Here is a 21,792-nt window from a genome sequence, read left to right on the forward strand (position 1 = left end):
CCATTCAGCAAATATCAGTAAGTGAAGGGATGCTTCCTGACGATGCCAGCTCTTTGTTAAGGCTCCTTTCTGGTGTCACTGATGATAAGATGGAAAAAGAAATTGCACGGTATCTGGACTACCTGCCACTTGCTTTGGCCGGCGCTGCCGTCTATGTAAGACAAGTTCGGGAAGGTAAAATAGCTCCAAACTTCGGCTGGACCGAGTATCTGAAAAAACTTGAAAAAGGACAGCGAGGCACAACTGAGAACATTCTAGCCGAGACAAATCCAAGTTACCCAAAAACAATGACCACAGCAATAACACTCGCCTTGGAAAAGGAAATTAGTTCCGACAGAGTTATAAAGCACTTGTTCACTTTTCTCTCTCTTTGTGCGCCACAACCAATATTAAAAGATATTGTTGTCGAGTACATTATGGAAATGGAAAAGGAATATGAAGATAAAGATGCAATTGGCGTAAAGATAAAGCGATGCCCATTGTTATTGTTTGACGAAGAGGAGAGCGGTGTGTACATTCGAGTGCATGGAGTCGTCCATTACGTTGCTAATTCAGTAACAAAGAAATGTACAACGGATGAGCAAATCAAATCCATGCTGGGAGCTGCTTTATCCCTCTCCAGATTTGAGGATCAAGATTCTCTAGTCATTGGCACGAAAATTGTCCCTCATTTGGCAAAAGTGATTACAGACGCCAACCCCTTCTTTTCTAAGGAAGGAATATCGCAAGTCGCTCAAATTGGTGGATCAACTTTGCAGGACTATTCTAACGTCTTTACAACTCTCGGAAATATGTGCTACGAGCACTCTCAATATCCAGCTGCAAAAAGCTACTTAACAGCAGTACTAGCCATCATCGAATTGAGAGAGACAAATGATGAATTAGTAAAAGCAGATATATATAGTGACTTGGGTCTCGTCCATTGGCAGCTGGGTGACTTAAACCAGGCAAAGTACTTTCACGAGCGAGCGCTAGATGTTCGGCTGAAAAATCTCGGACCTGAGCATGTTGATGTCGCCATGTCATACAATAACCTGGGTCTTGTCTACGGGCAGCTAGGTGACCTAATGCAGGCTAAAGACTGGCACGAGCGAGCGCTAGATGGTTGGCTGAAGAAGCTCGGAGCTGAGCATGTTGCTGTCGCAACGTCTTACAATAACCTGGGTCTTGTCCACTGGCACCTGGGTGACCTAAAGCGAGCAAAAGACTGTTACAAGCGAGCGCTGGACGTTTTTCTGGAAAAGCTCGGACCTGAGCATGTTGATGTCGCATCGTCTTACAATAACCTAGGTCTTGTCTACTGGCACCTGGGTGACCTAAAGCAGGCAAAAGGCTGTCTCGAGCGAGCGCTTGATGTTTGGCTCAAAAAGCTAGGACCTGAGCATGTTGATGTCGCAGCGTGTCATGATAACCTGGGTGGTGTCTACCAGCAGCTGGGTGACCTAAAGGGGGCAAAAGATTGTCACGACCGAGCGCTGGATATTCGGATGAAAAAGCTCGGACCTGAGCATGTTGATGTCGCAATGTCTTACAGTAACCTGGGTCTTTTGCACTGGCAGCTGGGGGACCTAAATCAGGCGAAAGACTGTCACAAGCGAGCGCTAGATGTAAGCCTGAAAAAGCTTGGGCCCGAACATAATGATGTCGCAATGTCTTACCATAACCTGGGACTTGTCCACTGGCAGCTGGCTGACCTAAAGCAAGCAAAAGACTACTACGAGAAAGCGCTGGATATTTGGCTAAAAAATCTCGGACCCGAGCATGTTTATATCGCAAATTCTTATCATAACCTGGGTCTGGTCCACTGCCAGCTGGGTGACCTAAAGCAGACCAAAGACTGTCTCGAGCGAGCGCTGGATGTTCGGGTGAAAAAGCTCGGACCTGACCATGTTGATGTCGCAACGTCTTACAATTACCTGGGTCTTTTGTACTGGCAGCTGGGTGACATAAAGCAGGCAAAAGACTGTAACGAGCGAGCGCATAATTGTCTAAAAATGTCCAGTTCGGAACATGTCACGGTAGTAGATACTTACATAAACGTGGGTGTGTTGCACAATTATCAGGGTCAGATACAGGAAGCAAAGGAGTGTTTCGATCGCGCATTGGCGATATGTATCAACACCTTTGGCCCTGAAGATGAAAAAGTACGAGTCCTTCAGGATAAACTTGCCCAGCTACATCAGGAAAGAGAGAGAACACGTGGACCAGGACCTGTTCGTAAATAGGAAAAACGTTTGTAGTTTTTTACTTGGATAACATACTGAAGGTTTAAACCTTAGTCTGGAAGATGTTAGAGCAATGGATTTCCTAGATAAGTCTGGCTAAGCTATATTAATTAAATAAGGGAAAATGTAGGGCGTTTCAGAGCTGTTTGTAAAACGAAAGATAGACCTTTGGGTTCGTGATGAGACTTGCACCTGGTTGTTTTGAATACATTGTATTATGAGAGCATAGAAATGAGCATTAGTAACACATAAAATTCGATAATCTTAAATTCGCAGTTTTTTCTTTCAAGCGCGTTAGGCTTGTCACTCGTAGATCAGTGAAGAACAAATCGGAATTGATAATTCAAACAAAAACATAAAGACTTTAGTATATAGCATAACCCACACAGAGTAAGTCAAGCAATACCTAATTTTGTTGCCTTGTAATGTAGAAAATTTGAGAAAAAGCAGAAAAAAAATTCCTGTGGGATAGACTTCAGTCAGTAACGTTTGGCACGTGCCGCAACCGATCCCACATATATAAACCATCGTCAAATGTTTGGAGCTTTTGCGTGTGCTCACGCTCGAAACCATGGCAACACCAAACTAAAATGGCAGAATACTTGGAAAATTGAAAAGCGGTGCAGTTTTTCCTTAGATTAAGACAAGAGTAGAGAAGTTAAGCTTAAAACTTTAGCCTCAGACGTCTCTCAAATGGGGCACGAAATACCTCTTGGACATCGTAGTTTCATCCTTGCATCCTTGCTGAAAACAACCGTTCGATTTCGATTGATAAAGTGTATTTCGTGTAAGGGACCGGTCATTTATTAGAGGGGGGGAGGGGTGGCCTGGTGCTTTTCAATTTTCCTATACATAAATTCCCGTGGGCCTGCTCTTGCCACTGCATAACATAATGCGGCCCCCCTTCGAGTCTGTACACGAGATAAGATGACCCACCCTCAACCGCAGAAGCAGTTTTAATACAACTGAACTAAAACTCACCCAACTATTTAAAGCAAATGGCGAGTAGCCCTCCTTCCAGATTTAGTAGTTGTCACTGTGATCTGAATATCATCCCCTTCCTCATCATCATCCTCTGAACTCGAGACAACCTCAACAATTCCGTTTGGTCAAAAAAAAAAGTTATTAATAACTCACGAGTGCGTAGAATCCACATGGCTCTAATTATAATCACACTCCATTTGTCAGTCATTTTCACGGCATGAAGACAAGCTTGCTGATACACAAAACAAAACAGCAGTGTAAGCCACTTCACGTATGGAGCGCAGATATTTTTCTAAGTGAAAACCTGGCTACGCCACTACCGTCCCAACCTAACAAAAACCAGCCCTTCTTTCCGTGACCTTATTTTAAAAAACCACTCTCTCACATTTGATGCCCAATCAACCTAGAAATGGTTTAAGAATTTGCGTCTTGTGGCGTATTCTCTGCAAAGCAATTGTACTTTCCAACTTAAAAGTTGGAGGTGAACAGAGCCTGGCACCAGAGGAAGTCGGTAAGAGCTCGAAGGACGATTGTTGCGTGTGGTTCGCCGCATCCTCCTACGCGCAAGTCTCGTGTTTGCCTCCACTGGCCTGAGAATGGTAATTCTCCTTCGAAGCCGTTCTCTAGTTAACAGCTACTTCCTCACGAACTATATTCCTTTCCCTTTGTTTGAGAATATAGGCCCTTACAGACTTTGCTATTAAAAGTAGCATATTATCATTATTTTTCATTTTTTTGCCAAAGTTCCTTTGTACACTGGAAAGTCTGAAATTAAACGGAGTGCTGGTGTTATAATCATCTTATAATCGTGTCTTGTGAAACTCACATCATACTCACCAAGCCCATCTAAACAGATATCATGCAAGTCAACAAGTCTGGGTTAGATTTCGGGCCGCTTTTTTCAGGTGAACATTGCACTTATTGCATTTCTGGTTTTCTTGCCTTTGGGAAAAGGTTTTCAGACTTCTAATCTCAAAAGTTCTTAAGAAGTTATCTTTGTCTTTACTCTCAGTTTTGATCTTCCCTTTTTGAATCCTGTCACTTTGTTTACTTTCCACATAACATATGAGCAACTCTTCCTGGACAAAACTACGCACGTTCACTGCAGCAAAAGTATCACCAGCAGATATCACACTTACCCTTGTCGCAATGTCATTTAGATGACAGACAGTGAGGTAACGGAATGTTTTATTTGCATTGCAAATATGTTATCACTCCATCAAGTAAAAAATGTTTTACTTCTGTCAGGAACTTCGAACATAGAGCTCTGAGCTTCGATTGCCTATTTGGCTTAAAATAACGACTTTTCGGTAGGACAAATCGTTTCATGATATGTGTCAGGTAATTCTAAAGCCGGACAGCCTAATATTTATTGTTGGATGAACCCCGAATATTGGTTTTAGAGTAAAACAACCCAAGCACGTGGGCGGCCGGACAGCAACCACAAACCAACTAAGTAAGACGTGAAGTAACAGAAGTTCATGTCTTTCAAGAGCTCAAGTAAGTTATCTAGTTTTATTCTCCTACAATCAATAAATGTTACAAACAATTTAGAGCACCTTACTGGAGCCTTGGCTAAATGCTAAAAGATATCATAATGCGTCGATGGGCCTGTCTCGCCTATGATTCATTTCTTCTAATTCATCGGCGAAACAAACAGTGTAAAGAAACTTGTCACGGTTAAATGTAAACACTGAATGAAATTGCAGACTGCAATATTCCATGAATCCAATTCATTACACTTTGCATGCGCAAGTTTTTGTCCGGAAGGAAATTCAATGCTAAGGCAATTTGAAAATAATTGTAGTCTAGCGACACCGGCCCAGTCACTACAAAGATTCCATAACTGAACCCTTTCATGCATCAGTTTTGTGGGGAGAAATATCGATCTCCAGCACATGAAAACGTTATTCCTCAGAGAATGATATGAGCAAACCTTTAAAACTTCGGTTTCTAAGGGACCACTCATTAACCTGTAATATCATAACATGTAAATTTACCAGTACTGGCTAAATTTGCGTTTCCGAAAATTGTTCCTTTTATTTCGCTAAGAATTTCAGTCTAAATTTGTTTCAGGGTTTAAATATTATTTCATAGGAAGAATGACATTGCTCAATTCCGAGAAAGAGAAGAAAAGGCAATAGTTTACCGTGCTGAAAAAGCTGCAATTTTTAATGTGTGTGTGTTATTTATGTGTCGAATTATGCGCGGGAAGGATATTCCATGCAATACTATGGCATGTCTTTCGTTAGCATTAGGAAGAGCTGGAGTGCCGACATTCGGGAACAGTTTTTCTCGAAGAAAGAGAGACTCCCACAGAGATACAAGGTGGATGAATGAAAGGAAAAAATCAGTGGATTTTGTACGGTTACCCTCCATGTTTGATCAAACCTTCCCTGTCTTATGGCTATCCTGACTCATCTGTAGGAAACATCTTGGAAGTTACAACTCGGAAAGGAAATGGATTTGAGCCATACCCAATAAACAACATTGGAATAAGTTTCGACGGTATTTTAGTCCGAATCGAATATCTGGAGATAGAAACCTGTGTATTTCTCCCCTTCCCTCCATCCGTTCCCTTATATCCCCCCGCCCCATATCCCTTCTCCCCTTCCTCGCCTGATTCCCCCTCCCCGAACTAATCTGCATCGTCCTTTCTTTCAACGTTATATTTACACTTGTAATTTTCTTCATGTGTATCACCCACCAGACGATCAAAAAAGAAGAGAGGCATGGTACGTTATTGATCATGAACAAGCTTATGAAATCAAGTTCATATATAAAGATGCTCTTAATTCAGGTTATTTTATGATTTTATAGCGTGTTTTCCAGGTTACTGTGCAGCTTAAACATCTTGCGGGAATTATCTTGTGGATTAGCCTTTTTGCTTTTCGATTTGTTCTTTAAGTTTTGTTTGCTGGTTTTTATACCCGTGATTTTTTCGTTTGTTTCTTTCCTATTTAATTTAAATGACATTTATTACCAAAGGGAATAAATTTATTTATGCAGGCTGCGCCGCGTCTTATCTTTATCCCGGATGGGTTACATCCGGGACTTATAATAGCAGATACTTAAACATCCGAATATTTGATTTCGGGCCTCTTTTAGTTAAGCTACGGTGCAGGGCAAACATTCCCCACCCTATTGTTTTCGAGCATTCTCATAGGTGCGTTGAGTCCTCATTCGATGGGTGTTTGCCCTCACCTTTGCTGGGATTAGGTTTTTATTTCCGGTTTCACTGTAATTTGATTTGGTATTAAAAATAAACGGCCACTCAAATGAGTGGCCAAATTACGGCAAATAAAGGTTGTCCGTTTAATTCTCCCAGCAAACCGTGCTCACCCCTAGCAATGTACAGTGCACAACACTTAGTTATTGGCAAGCGAGCAGGAGGCATAAATGAGTTTTACAGGATTTTTTCTTGATTATGCTCATCGTGGTACAGAGATTACTATTATTAAATGAACAAAACCTTGTAGTAATGATAAAACTGCGGCTATGATTTTAATAAAAGAACCTTTGAAAAGATCTAATAATTTTATATCCCTATTCCGCAATGGGAAAGTTGTTTCAGGGACATATGGTTCTGATTGAAGATTAACGCTAAATATATTGTAGAATGCAAAAAAATCGATTTTTCATTAAAAAATTGTATGTTAGGATAAATTAAGCAGACTTTCACTTTTACTTAAGAGAGCTTCACCAGCATATCACACAATATCTCTTAACTGTTCCCTCTTCTCACTCGGAAGAGATATTATTAAACTCGGATCCGCCAGTGGACAAGAGGTGTTCTGTATATTCCATAGGTACTGAATACCTATTTAAAAGCGAAGACAATTTTAAAACACAATTTCAGAACATCAAATGCAGAGAACACCAGCGCATAGAATAAGCTCGCAGAAAAGCTACTTCAACTTTCGACTAATTAAATATAAACATTCAAGTTCTCAATACAATATACATCGAAGGTTGGTATAAATAGTTGATTAATCTACTTGCAGTTCTGACATTGTCTTAGTAACTTTGTTTTATATGTACACAAGGATATAAAACACTCTCTTCTCACAGAGCATATGTCAATTACAAGTGAGTTTAATTGCAAATGAGTTTGATGTAACTGTGTTGGTTTATGAGTTTATGAGCCTTTTTAAAGATTGATATATTTTATTCACCTAGCATGAGGTAAACTCAGCCCATTTACAAAAATGAAAAATTTGTCTGTGAGTTTGATTCACAAAGATATTTCGCGCGTAAAAACATGTTTGACCTATTGAGTGGTCGTTTACTATGCCTTCGTAATGTAAAGGACGTCTTGAATAGGTAAGAAAAATAACGAAAATCATTGGTGCTTTTGTTCTGGTTTTAGCAGGCTACGACAAATCGACACATTTTAATTACTAACACACCAACAGAGGGCCTGGTTACATAAGCCGGGCTGACCCGATTTTACCGAGATCTTGGCCCGTTTGTAATCAGCTTTGTGATTCCAAGTCAAACGAGCCAGCCTGGTTAGCCGTAATCCTGGTTTTGAGATATAAAGGATTTAGAGGAGGGGAGGGAGGTTCAGAAAATCTGAAAATTTGAGCTATAAGAATATCACAGAACCCTAGCAAGGCCTTAGGTAAGTTTTACTGTGATACAAACAACATCTTTCAACCCCCCTCTCCCCCCCCCCCATTCTTGTAGGCGATAAATAATGACCATTCCTTAAAAAGCATTCACCCCCCTCTTCAAAAAAGAAAACAAAAAAAAGAGGCAAAAATATTTCTCTTCGGACAATAATGTTACCACACTGTGTCGTTTATCGATTCGGGGATTTATTTCCAAGAGTTTTCTTTTCTTTTTTTTTTATATTTTTTAAGATATTTCGATGCAAAATTTGTCACAGTGGTGGAACAAAAGGGTGTGAGGGCAAAAATTGGCATAATTCTCCCGCGTTTGAGTGTTTGTTGGGCGTTCGCATGATAAAATAATTTCAGTGGTTAAATAGTTAGAAAAGTAATTGGAGGATTTGAAGTTAATAAAGCAACAAATGAACAGCTTTCCAACTTTCGGTCTTTCTTCCAAAGATGGTGATTTAGTTTAAGGCATATTTAACAAGAGATTATTCAGCTTTATAATCTCTTGGACATAAACTCCTCTTCTGAGTTTTCTCGAAGAATAGCATTAAACAAATGTAACTTTATAAAATTCATTTCATTAAACGAGTAGATTTCTTAAATTTCCTGATTACGCAATAAGTCGCTTTCATGAGAAAGTAAACTGTCTGTTGAATTATTGGGCATTTTCAAATCTGTCTTTGTTTTGCTGCAGCGGTGTCCACATGTTATCCCTATCTTAACCTGGTGCCCAGATCCCACTGTGTGACTGTAACCTCTTGGCCATGAATGGTCTGGGTACGAGGATTGAGATACTATATCGTACACAGATTATTTACATTAAATTTACACCATAGCATCTGGGTACAAGATTAACCCTCCCTCACATAGATACCCGTAGAACTAAGCGGGTAGAGGAAATGGCCTACCCCTAACTCCCACTTAGTGAACCAGGACGGCGCTCTGGGATTTGAACTCTTTTCTGATATAAATTTCTCTTGTGTTCCGATAAATTTGCATGGCTCTTATCGCGTGAGTGAAAGCAATCTGTTGTATTAACCATCTTCTGATAATTACTTAAAGTTTTAATAATAGAGGCATTGTAATGAACATCACGAGATGAACACGCCTCGCTGATTTTGAAATATATGGTTTACCTTCGCGATTCTACCGAAGATTGCGGAATTCAACTATTTTTCTTCTGTTAATTGAGATTTTGGGAGTTCAACTCGTCAGTTCCCAAAACCTGTGATCCGGTAAGTTTCGTCGATTCTTATTTTTTCTCAAGGATTTGAATGGAACACTCGGACAATTTTGGCATACTTTGTATCATTAAATTCAATAGTCGATTTGAACTCGGTTGACTCAAACTGATGATACTTTCCCTTGGCTCAAATTTACCCTGATAACTCTGACTTTAGTAATAAAATAATTTGGATATATCAACAAAGTTGAAATGGTAAATTGGCCACCGTAACGATTACAAAAGCTGACGTTTCGAACGTTAGCCCTTCGTCGGAGCGAATAGAGAAATTGTGGGTTGTGTGTGCTTTTAAAGGCAGAAAATGGAGCTACGTTAACTTTAGGTAGGTGTCTGAACAGAGCTGATTGACACGTCCCAACCTTTACTCGTGATCGATAAGAACATGGTAACATTTATGAAAACGTGACACATTTAGCTAAACTTTCTAAAATAAAACTTTCTTATACGGAACAAACTAAATGTGCGAAACGACTCTCGATCGTGCAAGAAGTATATACATGATTCGTTATTAATTGTGATAGAACAATTGCAATTCAACTCCAGTCCCGATACCTCGAACCTTCGCTAACTCGAATCCTTTTACGTCTCCCCGAATTACGAGGATTCTACTGTAGATTGGTAACTGGAATAGTGGTTAGATGTATGTATATACATACAGTTACTTTATTCATCATTACGGATGTAAGTTACATGCTCTGCTGGGTCAAGTAAACAAATTACAAACAACATCTCACAAGGGCTACTTTATAGAAGAAATTTCAAATTAGTACTCGATAGTTACTGGATATGATAAATAAAATTCAGAAACGATTTCTGCAGACTAGTGCCGGCTGTTATTTGTTGTTTTTCAAGACAATTTTGCAGACAAGATATTGATGACAACGGCCTCGGTATGATCACTGATGCGCGGAAAGGAAGAAAAGATCGATGAAACACTGTGTTATTCTTGGGTTTCACCCACGTGACCAATACCTTAGCAACGGTTACTATCCGCCATCTTGGTGTCCCTCGAGCGTAAACAAACCGTATCTAACGAAGAGTTCATGTGAGAAAGAAGGGATGGTTTTATGTATTATTGTTGGCTGTTCGAGCAAAAGTGGAAAGCATAAAGACTAAGGATTTTTTCGTATAATAATTTAATAATTTTATTATTTCTATAGCGCAAAATTCATTATATATATGATCTAATGCGCTATACCTAAGATCATCACAAATCAAGGGGAAGAACAGGAGGAACTAGAAGTTGTTGTATTGTTCGAGGCTTGCGGCTGTTGTAGATCCTCGATTTTTTGGTCGAGCGTTTCTTTGAGCTCCTTAGCCGATGAGAAATCGATGTCTTTAGCCCTCGCATACGGCACTTCATTGACCTATGTCGGCAAAATCCATGAGCATTTTACCTGAGTGCAAGTAAGCCTGGGGTGTCACGAAAACTCACAGCCCGAAAACTCAGACTCCTCGAAAATTCAAGAGATAAACTCGACTCATGATCACTCCTGGTAATCCCTAGTGTATTTTGACCTTTTGGATCTTCATCCAACTGAAGCAGCAAAAGCAAGGCCGCAAGTTGCACGTTTCGCAAAAACGTCCGATGGTTGAGTATTAAAACATTTTAGAGTGACACAAGACTTCATTTAACTTAGATTTCCTCCATTTTTCCCGTTAATTTTGAACTTTTCATTCACAGTTAACGGGATCAAATGCGCTCGCTCCAACACCAAAGTATTAAAATGTGGCGTGATTTTGACGAGCCGAAAGGGACGTTCGTTTACCTTTTTGTACTTCGTCGCACAGATCCTTGTTGTCGCTCTGTTAAAATTCTTAAATATTTCGCGATAATAATGGATACAAACAGAGACTCGGCCCACCAGTCCCAAAACGAAGACAATTTTGTGACCCTTGGGCTAGAGTTCTTAAATGAGGCAGAAAGAGAAAAACAACGCGAAAGAAGACTCGGCATCAGCGCCGTCACGATTCGCCTCACTGAAGAATCACTCTTGATATTGTTGTTCATCTTTCGCGTCGGATTTGTTGCATTATTCCACCGGTTATATCATAAAACAATTGGTTCATGCTTTATGCTATGCACTCTCGAATTATGGAGCACTTCGGAAGCTTGGAGAACACTTCGAGGGACCTGAGTTTTCGGTGTCTGAGTTTTCGTGACACCCAGCGACCTTGCCATGAATTCTAGTAGTTGCCTCTAACATAAATAAAACACTCGCGATATGTGAGCATGACTCAGCCAGTCCAGCTTTGCATCCCAAGCAATGGGCTGACAAAATAGTCCCATCGTTTTCGGAAATGACCCAAATGTTCACTAAAGGATCATTCATATGCTGTGAATGCCAAACTCGTGCTCTCACGGCATACTTGCCGGCGATTACTTTGCCTACAACTGAGGTTACAAATCCCGACACCATTTGATTAAACGCCTCTAGACTCTTGAACGCCTTGAACTGCTTCTTGGTGTAGAAGCTGGTCTCAAGAACGAGGTAACTCAGCAAGTCCGACGCTTCCACAGGAGGCAAGCATTTTGGACTGAACTTCTCGGCTGGTATGCTTGCAGGGTCAACCCCAATGACCGAGATCTTTTGCAAACATCTTTCCTTCCAACTCTCTAAGCTTTCGGCATACTCAGAGAGCACTGGGATACCTTAAGATGAATGCCAGATACTTTTATCGCTTTTTTCTTCCCGGATATTCATGTAGTTGGGGAAATAATACGGCGATAAGAGAGAGGGCTTCACTATAGAAATCGACTAATTATTCATAAATTTGACACCCGAGAGACACCAACATAGCGGACACTAACTTCAGCAAAGCTTGTGACGTCACCTGAAACCCAACCATATGTGACGACTTAAATTGCTCTTAAAAGCTCTTGCTTACCTTAAAATATTTTAAAAGTTTTGTTCGGAATTTTTTTTTTTAATTTGAATTTGAACATTCTAGGAAATGTAAATAGTATTCAACTGACGTCATTTGAAGAATGTCGATTCCATTAAATTAATTAATGGTAATGAGTTGCCAGTAATTACTCGATTTGCCTAATACTGCGTCCAAATGAATGCTGGGATCGGCCGAGCCAGTACCAGTTCGCTCAAGCGGCATGTTGTCTCGCGCGGCCTCGATCTTTGTTGTATGAAATGCAGAGCCAGAAAAGCTTCCTTAATTTTCCTAAAGTTGTGTGTTTTCAAACCTTTCTTCTTTCCGTGATGGGCCGAGGAAATCGTTGATCTGTGTGAGAATGTGAAAATGACCGTATTGCATCACAATACAATTTTCCTTATGCCCCCATAAAGCTTTACAATATCCTTATGATCACCATCCCCCCTCATCAGCGAGTAACTGGAAGTCAATTTTATATAGCCCTCCCTTTATACTCTGTCGGACCCCCCTCAAAAACCAAATTTTGTGACTATAAATTCACAATTAGGTGTTTCTTAAAGTATAAGTATGTAACCGATAGTTTCAATTTTGGTCTAATTCATCTGTAAAGGCCCGTTAAATGCATGGTTTCAACATCTGCCTCGACATGCACTTCACCTTTGTTGAACCAAATGTTCGGTGCATTTGAAAAGGTCGTCCAACATTGTTGAAAACGTAAAAAGTGTTAAAACCTTGTTAAAAGCGTGTTGAATCAAGTTTCAATCAGTTCAAACTTTCATTCAACATCGACTCAGCTTTTCCTTTATAAAACCATTTGAAGAACTTTTAAGGGCCACTGAAAGGCCTCCGCACAAATTTTTTTTTGCGTTCAACATTTGCTCAACATCCGTTCAACATTTCTAGAACGAATGTTAGTGAAATGTTAAAACCGTTTAAACGGGCCTTAAATCTCGCATCTGTTTGGATCATTGTGAGCAACTTCGAGATTACCCCTCCCCCCCCCAATGAACCTTACAGTCACCCTTACTTGTTACGAGTTGACTGTTGTTAGGAAGGGTGGGCGTACAGTTTCTCTAAGCCTGGCAATGATCCTCACTTTGATTAGCGATGAATTGGCAATACATTTTCTACAGTTTCCGCTTTATACTCCATCGGAGACGATTGTTCCTCCCTAAAAACCACGCAGTCCTCCAAGATTCTCCACCCTCCCCTCCCCTAGGCGACGAGTGAGACTGGTCCCCAGGACCACTAAAACACTAAATTTCGTAACTATTCATACACAGTTATATCTTTCTCAAAGTCATAGTATGTCGCCTATATCTTCAGTTTAGTCTAATTCATCCCTAAATCTCGCGTTGGTTTGGATCAATGTGAGTACCTGAACAACTGCGCACCTACCCCTCCCCTAACCCAACATTAACCTTAACTTCTCATCAGTCGACTGTTGTTGGGTTAAAGGAGGGGTAGCTGCGCAGTTGATCAGATACTCTCTTTAAACAAATAGTTTGTGTCCAGGCTCCTCCTCGAGCATAGGCCATTGACAATCTCCCTGCTTCAACTCGTACAATCCTGAGTTAGCCTACAAGGGTGGTCCATGCCACCAGATGTAGTCCCAGTGTTTCCTCTCAGCCAGAACATCTTGCTGTGAGGCATTTTATGGGTGTCTTCTTGTCTTTTTTCCCTTAAAGATTCCATTTCAAGACTTGCCCTTTTAAAGATCGTGCAAAAACGTCATGAAACTGAACCCATCAATAAAGTATATATTTCTTATTCCTTTTTTCCTGATTCCATAGCGAACACAAACTTATCAGTTAATAAATACATACTACAATTTTCAGTTGAGTGAGAAGCGATAAAAGTTTGGTGACAAACTTTTGAGGCTAAGATCATGTTGTTTTCATGGGAAACCAGCTCCATTTCCAGAGACGAGGTGTCGCATGATTTCTTTCTTTGGCGGCCTTCTAAGTTTGGCCGTTAGCGACGCTAAACTCTTGACTAGTTATCAAACGAATAAAATTCTGACGTGGCAACTTTACGGTCAAACCCACGTCCCCAAACCTTTCCCGCATCTAACTCAACTATTAATCGTAGTAAATGTTAGACAAAGTTGAAAATTTCTAAGTACTCAATTGCGAAGAGGATTAATTAAGTTTTACAACTGAATGACTTGACTAATGGAGACACTGCCTTTGTATAAGGTCTGGTTGAATATGGCCACTCCAATGGAATATACTGAGGAGCAATTGAATTACTACAGGATCTGTTACATTGTCACCGATGTGCTAACTGAAGGCCTTCGAACAATCTTCAAACGAGAATGGGACAATCGCTACAAGGCAACCCTGGGAGAATGGAAAGATGAACCGAAAAATGGAATGGACTTTTGGAACGGTGAGTCCCCACGAAACAGAAGTAGAAACGCCCGTCTCTTGACAACTATGACCAATGGTGACAGAGCGGAATGGGATTGTACCATGCTGTTTTATGCCCTTCTTCATTCCGATTGCATCCGCGGTCTCCATCCAACTGTAAAATCAAATGTGGATGACCTCAGGATATTTCGCAATGAAGAATTTGCGCACATGCCACGAGGCCAACTCTCCAACAGAGATTTTCAAAATGCGATTTCAAAGGTCAATACTGCATTTCACGCACTCGGGCTTGCGCTTTTAAAAATCTATGAAATCCAAACTCAGGCAAGTTTCCCAACGGAAGAGTTGAGATATGTTCTAAAGAAAGTTAACAAACTTCAACAAGACGTCATAGAAAAGGAAACAAAACTTCAAGAAAAATACGAAGAACTTGTTGAAAAAGAAACACAACTAGAAGAAAAAGAGAATCAACGACAGACACTTGAAGAACAGTTGCAAACCGAAGTCTTCCCATTTTGTATTCTTCCTCCTGAACCCACACATGATGTCTTCCCTCGCAGATCGGAGGTTGATAAAATCACACAACACCTCAAAGCACTCAAAGATGACAACAATGACAGCTTAAGCACCTTGTACTTATCCGGGAACCCCGGAAGTGGAAAATCTCAGCTGGCCCGACTAGTAGCCAAGCAATTTTTCGACGAAGGCAAAAAAACTCCCTCTGCGATTTCATTTGTCATGACACTTAATGCCGAAAGTTCAGAAACACTTTTGGAATCGTATGTCTCCTTCGCTCGACAGTGTAAATGTCCAGATTACTCAGTTACAGACACTCGTAATTCCAAAAATCTGAACGCAGACGAGAAAATTGCAATTCTCAATACCCTGGTAAGCGCGAAAATCGGGCTTTTCACGTCGTGGTTGTTAGTTGTTGATAATGTCACTAGTTTGTCTCACGTACACACTTACTTGCCAGGTCCAGGAAACCAACAATGGGCGAGGGGCCAGTCGCTGATAACAACACAAGACAGCAACTCTATTCCTTTAGAAAGCTCTTTCATTTAGCACATCTCTGTAAGCAAAGGAATGCTACCTGATGATGCCAGCTCCTTGTTAAGGCTCCTTTCTGGTGTCACTGATAACGAGGTAGAAAAAGAAATTGCACGAACTTTGGACTACCAGCCACTGGCTTTAGCCAGCGCCGCTATCTATGTAAGACAAGTTCGGGATAGTAAAATAGCTTCAAAATTCGGCTGGACTGACTTTCTAAAGAAACTTGAAAAAGGGCACCGAAGTACAACTGAGAACATTCTTGCCGAGACAAACCCAAGTTACTCAAAAACAATGACCACAGCGACAACACTCGCCTTGGAAAAGATAATGAGATCCGACACAGTTGTAGATCACTTGTTTACTTTTCTCTCTCTTTGTGCGCCACAACCAATACTAAAAGATATTGTCGCCAACTACATTATGGAAATGGAAAAGAAATTGGAAGATAAAGATGCGATTGGGGTAAAGATAAGTCGATGCCCATTCTTGTTGTTTGACGAAGAGGAGAGCGGTGTTTACATTCGAGTGCATGGAGTCGTCCATTACGTTGTTAATTCAGTAACAAAGAAATCTGCCAATGATAAGCAAATAAAATCCATACTAGGGGCTGTTTCATCCTTTTCCAAATTCGAGGATCTAGATTCTCTAGTTATTGGCACAAAAATTGTTCCTCACCTAGCAAAAGTGATTACAGAAGCCGAACATTTGTTTTCTGAAGACGGATTATCTCAAGTTTCTCAAATTGATACATTGACTCTGGAGGACTATTCTAACGTCTTTACAACCCTCGGAAATATGTGCCGCGAGCACTCTCAATATCCAGCGGCGAGAAGCTACTTTACAGCAGTCTTAGCAATTGGTAAGTTGAGAAACCCAAGTAATGAATTACGAATTATACATGTTTATAGTCACCTGGGTATTGTCCACAGCCACATGGGTGCCCTAAAGCAGGCAAAAGATTGTCTCGAGCAAGCGCTGGATGTTCAGCTAAAAAAGCTCGGACCTAACCATGTTGATGTCGCAGCATCTTACAATAACCTGGGCCTTGTCCACGAGCAGCTGGGTGACCTAAAGCAGGCAAAAGACAGTCACGAGCGAGCTCTGGATGTTTGGCTGAAAAAGCTCGGACCTGAGCATGTTGATGTCGCAACGTCTTATGATAACCTGGGCCTTGTCCACGAGCAGCTGGGTGATCTAAAGCAGGCAAAAGACTGTCACGAGCGAGCCCTGGATGTTCGGCTGGAAAAGCTCGGACCTAAGCATGTTGATGTCGCAACGTCTTATAATAACCTGGGCCTTGTCCACAAGCAGCTGGGTGACCTAAAGCAGGCAAAAGACTGTCACGAGCGAGCCCTGGATGTTCGGCTGAAAAAGCTCGGACCTGAGCATGTTGATGTCGCAACGTCTTATAATAACCTGGGCGCTGTCCACGAGCAGCTGGGTGACCTAAAGCGGGCAAAAGACTTTCACGAGCGAGCCCTGGATGTTCGGCTGAAAAAGCTCGGACCTGAGCATGTTCATGTCGCAATGTCTTACAATAACCTGGGCGCTGTCCACGAGCAGCTGGGTGACCTACAGCAGGGAAAAGATTTTCACGAGCGAGCGCTGGATGTTTGGCTGAAAAAGCTCGGACCTGAGCATGTTCATGTCGCAATGTCTTACAATAACCTTGGCGATGTCCACGAAAAGATGGGTCGCCTGAGTAAAGCAAGACTGTCACGAGCGAGCACTGGATGTTATGTTGAAAAAGCTCGGACCTGAGCATGTTCATGTCGCAATGTCTTATAATAACCTGGGCACTGTCCACGGGAAGCTGGGTGATCTAAAGCAGGCAAAAGACTGTCACGAGCGAGCGCTGGATGTTCGGCTGAAAAAGCTCGGACCTGAGCATGTTCATGTCGCAACGTCTTACAATAACCTGGGCGTTGTCCACTGGCAGATGGGTGACCTTAGGCAGGCAAAAGATTGTCTCGAGCGAGCGCTGGATGTTCGGCTGAAAAAGCTCGGATCTGAGCATGTTGATGTTGCAATGTCTTACAATAACCTGGGCATTGTCCACGAGCGGTTGGGTGACCTAAAGCAGGCAAACGACTGTCACGAGCATGCGCTGGATGTTCGGCTAAAAAGGCTCGGACCTGAGCATGTTGATGTGGCAATGTCTTACAATAACCTGGGCACTGTCCACGAACAGCTGGGTGACCTAAGGCAGGCCAAAGACTTTCACGAGCGAGCGCTGGATGTTCGGCTGAAAAAGCTCGGACCTGAGCATGTTGATGTCGCAATGTCTTACAATAACCTGGGCACTGTCCACAGGCAGCTGGGTGACCTAAAGCAGGCAAAAGACTGTCACGAGCGAGCGCTGGATGTTAGGCTGAAAAAGCTCGGACCTGAGCATATTCATGTCGCAACGTCTTATAATAACCTGGGCCTTGTCCACGAGCAGCTGGGTGACCTAAAGAAGGCACAAGACTGTCACGAGCGAGCCCTGGATGTTTTGCTGAAAAAGTTCGGACCTGAGCATGTTTATGTCGCAACGTCTTATAATAACCTGGGCCTTGTCCACGAGCAGCTGGGGGACCTAAAGCAGGCAAAAGACTGTCTCGAGCGAGCGCTGGATGTTCGGCTGAAAAAGCTCGGACCTGAGCATGTTCATGTCGCAAAGTCTTACAATATCCTGGGCACTGTCCACAGGCAGCTGGGTGACCTAAAGCAGGCCAAAGACTGTCACGAGCGAGAGCTGGATATTCGCCTTAAGATATTCGGTCCGGAACACGTCAAGGTAGCAGATACTTATATAAACCTGGGCGATGTGCACAATTATCTAGGTCTCAGCCAAGAAGCAAAAGGGTGTTATGATCTTGCGTTGGCGATTTATGTCAAGAACTTTGGCCCTGAAGATGAGAAAGTGAGATTTTTTCAGAATGCACTTGCTCAGCTACGTACAGCAGAACTGAATATTGGTAACACATAAAGTTCAATATTCATAAATTCGTAATTCTTTAAAGCGTTAGGTTCGTTACTCGTAGATCAGCGAAGGTCAAATCGGAATTGAGAGTTCAAACAAAGACATCAAGACTTCAGTTTACAGCATACTTATACAGATTAAGTCAAGCAACACCTAATTGTGGTGCATTGTAATGTAGAAAATTTAAGAAACAACAGAAAATTTCCTTGTAAGCCAGACTTCTAGCGATCAACATTACAAGTTAAAGAGCCAGTCAGAGGGCAGTCAGTGGCGTTTGACACGTGCTGCAACCGATCTATAAAAGGCAGAGCTAAAAACCCCATTCAAATCTCAAGAACTTTTGCAGGTTCACTCTTGAAACCATAGCAACGTTAGACTAAAAATGGCAGAATATTTAAAAAATTGAAACGCCCTGTGGTTTTTCCCCCTAGATCACGACACTAGTAGAGACATTACGCTTCAAAATTTCACCTCAGATGTCTCTCAAAACGGGTACAAAATATCTTTTGCACACCATAGTTTCATCCTTGCTGATATTAACCGGTCTATCATCGAAGTTCGATCGTCAAAATGCATTTGGAGTAAGTTCGGCTACGTTGATCTCGACACGTCAGCTGGACGGTCCTCAGCGATAGTTTTATCATATTTTGCTTTAAAAAAAGTGGTTTTGAAGTATCAAGGATTAATCCTTTCAATTGTTTTAAAAATTGCGCCATATCAATTATTATTAAAAACTGGATCGTTGGATAATGCAATTCAAGACTTTATGGGCTTAGCCATTATGATATGGGAGCCAATATACCATAATCTACAAATATGATAAGTGTACGCGTTGGCTTAAAATCAAAATGGAGCTAAAAAGAAGAGAAGAGCAGATTTGTGTAATATCGTGGGGGTGTTTTTAATAAAACAATTATTCCACTCGCGCTTGTTGGATATGAGATGACTAGAGCTAAGTCGGCGCTACGCGCCTCGTTGGCTATCTATCATCTCATATCCAACAAGCGCGAGTGGAATAATTGTTAAATACATACTGTTGCTATGGATTTATAGCCGTCTATGTGACATGCGCAGATGTTATTAAAACTTTTTCTATGTAATATAGAATTAGACCCTGCCACTGGCTGTCAGGAGTTGAAAATATCGTCTGTGACTTTATTGCAATGAACGTTGGACTTTTCTCGGAGTATAGTTCCTCTAGAACCTATTAAGTTTAATTTCTAGTTTTGACATCGAAGTAATCCTTTAAAATTTGAAAATTGTTCATAGTTTAAATCATGACAACCATAGTAATTTTTGGCGTGCTTTACGTATTGTAATCTTTAACTAAGTAGGCTAATTATTAAAGGAGTTAAGTAATGGCACTTCTGCAGTCGATGGTGTTGCGTTTTGGTGGTTGAAAAGATTGGTTGTTAGAACAATAGATAAAACCTATAATTCCGTTTGGCAAAAACCGCGCGAATGCACAGAATCATACTCTATTTGTCAGTCATTTTCGCGGTGTGAACACGAGCTTGTTGATACACAAAATAAAGCAGGAGTGTAGGCCAGTTTACGTAAGGAGCACAGAATTCGAATGTGTGAAATCCTAGCTACGCCACTACTTGCCAACCTAAAAAGCCCTTGTTTCCATAAGCATCAAAAAAGCTCTTTGTTATATTCGATGCCCAATCAACCAAGATAATGGTTTGAGAATTTGTGTAATGCTCTACAAAGCAAATCTGCTTTTGTTCGAGGGGCATTATGGGAGGTCGGTTAGAGCTCGAAAGACGATTGTCGCGTGTGGTTCGCAGCATCCTCCTGCGCGCATGTCTCGTGTTTGCCTCCGCTGGCCTGAAAATGCCACTTCTCCTTCGCAGCCGTTCTTTAGCTAATAGCTCCTTCGTAACGAACAGTATTCCTTTCCCTTTCTTTGAGGGTATAGACCCTTACAGATTGTGCTAGTAAAAGTGGCACATTATTATTTTTAAAATTTTTTTTTTGCTCAAGTTCCTTTGCAGTAAATGGCTTGAACCCGGGGGTAATATGTGAAGGTGTAGTCTGATCGTCCGGGTGAGTGTAGTCCTGAGAAGGACTGTTGTCGGTGGTAGTGACTGACGTTTCGACAACCTGTGCGGAAGTCATCATCAGAGTCAAGTGAATGATTGTTGTCAGTAGAATGTTCTTATTCCAGTTTGTGTGAAATGATCGGTTGGTTTTGCCGCGATGACTCAAGTGACGTAAGTCGGTCGTGATTGGTCTGTTTCGATCTGTCGGTAAAGTTAGGTCGTTCTTTTTCGGTCGTTTGTGATGTTTATGCGTGAATGAGTCGTTTGTATGGAGCGGGTAAGTGTCAACATCTGTTTAGGGGAGTCTGTTCTAAGTTAGTAAACCAGCTTTCCAGAGCTAGTCGTTGAAAATAGTCAGTGCTGTAGGTTAGGCATTGTGCAGAGTCCCAGTCAATGTTGTGGTTGGTAAGTCGATGGTGTTCAGCAATGTGATTGCTGACATCACCTTTCCTCGTCGCCCGTCTGTGTTTAGTCAGTCTTGTTGTGAGGTTTCTGACAGTCTCACCGATGTAGGAGGCTTGGCAGTCGGAACAATTGATCTTATATATCGTTCCCTGTCTGTTCCTCGGTTCGTCTTTGTCTTTAACGTTGGTTAGTAACTGACGTAGTGTAGTGATGGGTTTGTGGGCGACGCGAATATTGAAGGGTAGTAAGATGCGTGAGATGTTTTCAGACATACCTTTTATGTACGGTATGGCTGCTGTAGTCGTAGGGGTTGCGGTGTCGTTTGTTTCGGTAGTAGTAGTGGGTCGGTGAGTGTTTCGTCGGATGAAGTCGTTGTTGTAGTTGTTCTTCGTAAAAACGCGGTGAAGGTATTTGTTTTCGTCGGATAAGCTGTCTGTCGAGTAGCATACTAGTTGTGCGCGTCGTGTTAGAGTTCTGATAGTTGTGGCTGTGTGTGATGTAGGGTTGTAAGATAAATAAATAAATAAATAAATAACGATTTAACAATGGACATCCACTGGGTGGCTATTCTTGTCCACTGTTCCAGATCGAATCGGAAGACTCGTCTAAGATGACTCGTCTAGTAATCTGTCGGTGTGTGTCGGTTTCCTGTAAATAGTCGTCCGAAATGAGTTGTCGTTATGGCTTACCAGGCAGTCTAGAAAAGGAAGTTTGCCATTTTCTTCGACTTCTCTGGTAAACTGTATGTCAGTGTTTTGTTCGTTAAGGTGGTGGTGAAATGCGTCAATTTCGTTGTGTCGAACGGCGGTGAATGTGTCGTCAACGTATCGTAACCAAAGCCACAACTATCAGAAGTCTAAAACGACGCGCGCAACTAGTATGCGACTCGACAGACAGCTTATCCGACGAGAACAAATACCTTCACCGTGTTTTTACGAAGAACAACTACAACAACGACTTCATCCGACGAAACACTCAACGACCCA

General features: G+C 41.6%; 1 pseudogene across 1 annotated transcript; it reads left to right on the plus strand.

Annotated features, from left to right (window-relative positions):
* Nucleotides 1-8,915: 8,915 nt before the first annotated feature.
* Nucleotides 8,916-19,908, plus strand: LOC148730258 (uncharacterized; annotated as a pseudogene). Its single transcript, XR_016001589.1, has 2 exons — nucleotides 8,916-9,066; nucleotides 14,162-19,908. The product of XR_016001589.1 is annotated as an uncharacterized LOC148730258 (transcript).
* Nucleotides 19,909-21,792: the final 1,884 nt, after the last annotated feature.

This window comes from Stylophora pistillata, chromosome 5 (assembly GCF_964205215.1).
Source record: "Stylophora pistillata chromosome 5, jaStyPist1.2, whole genome shotgun sequence".
In the NCBI taxonomy this organism is placed as follows: Eukaryota; Metazoa; Cnidaria; class Anthozoa; order Scleractinia; family Pocilloporidae; genus Stylophora; species Stylophora pistillata.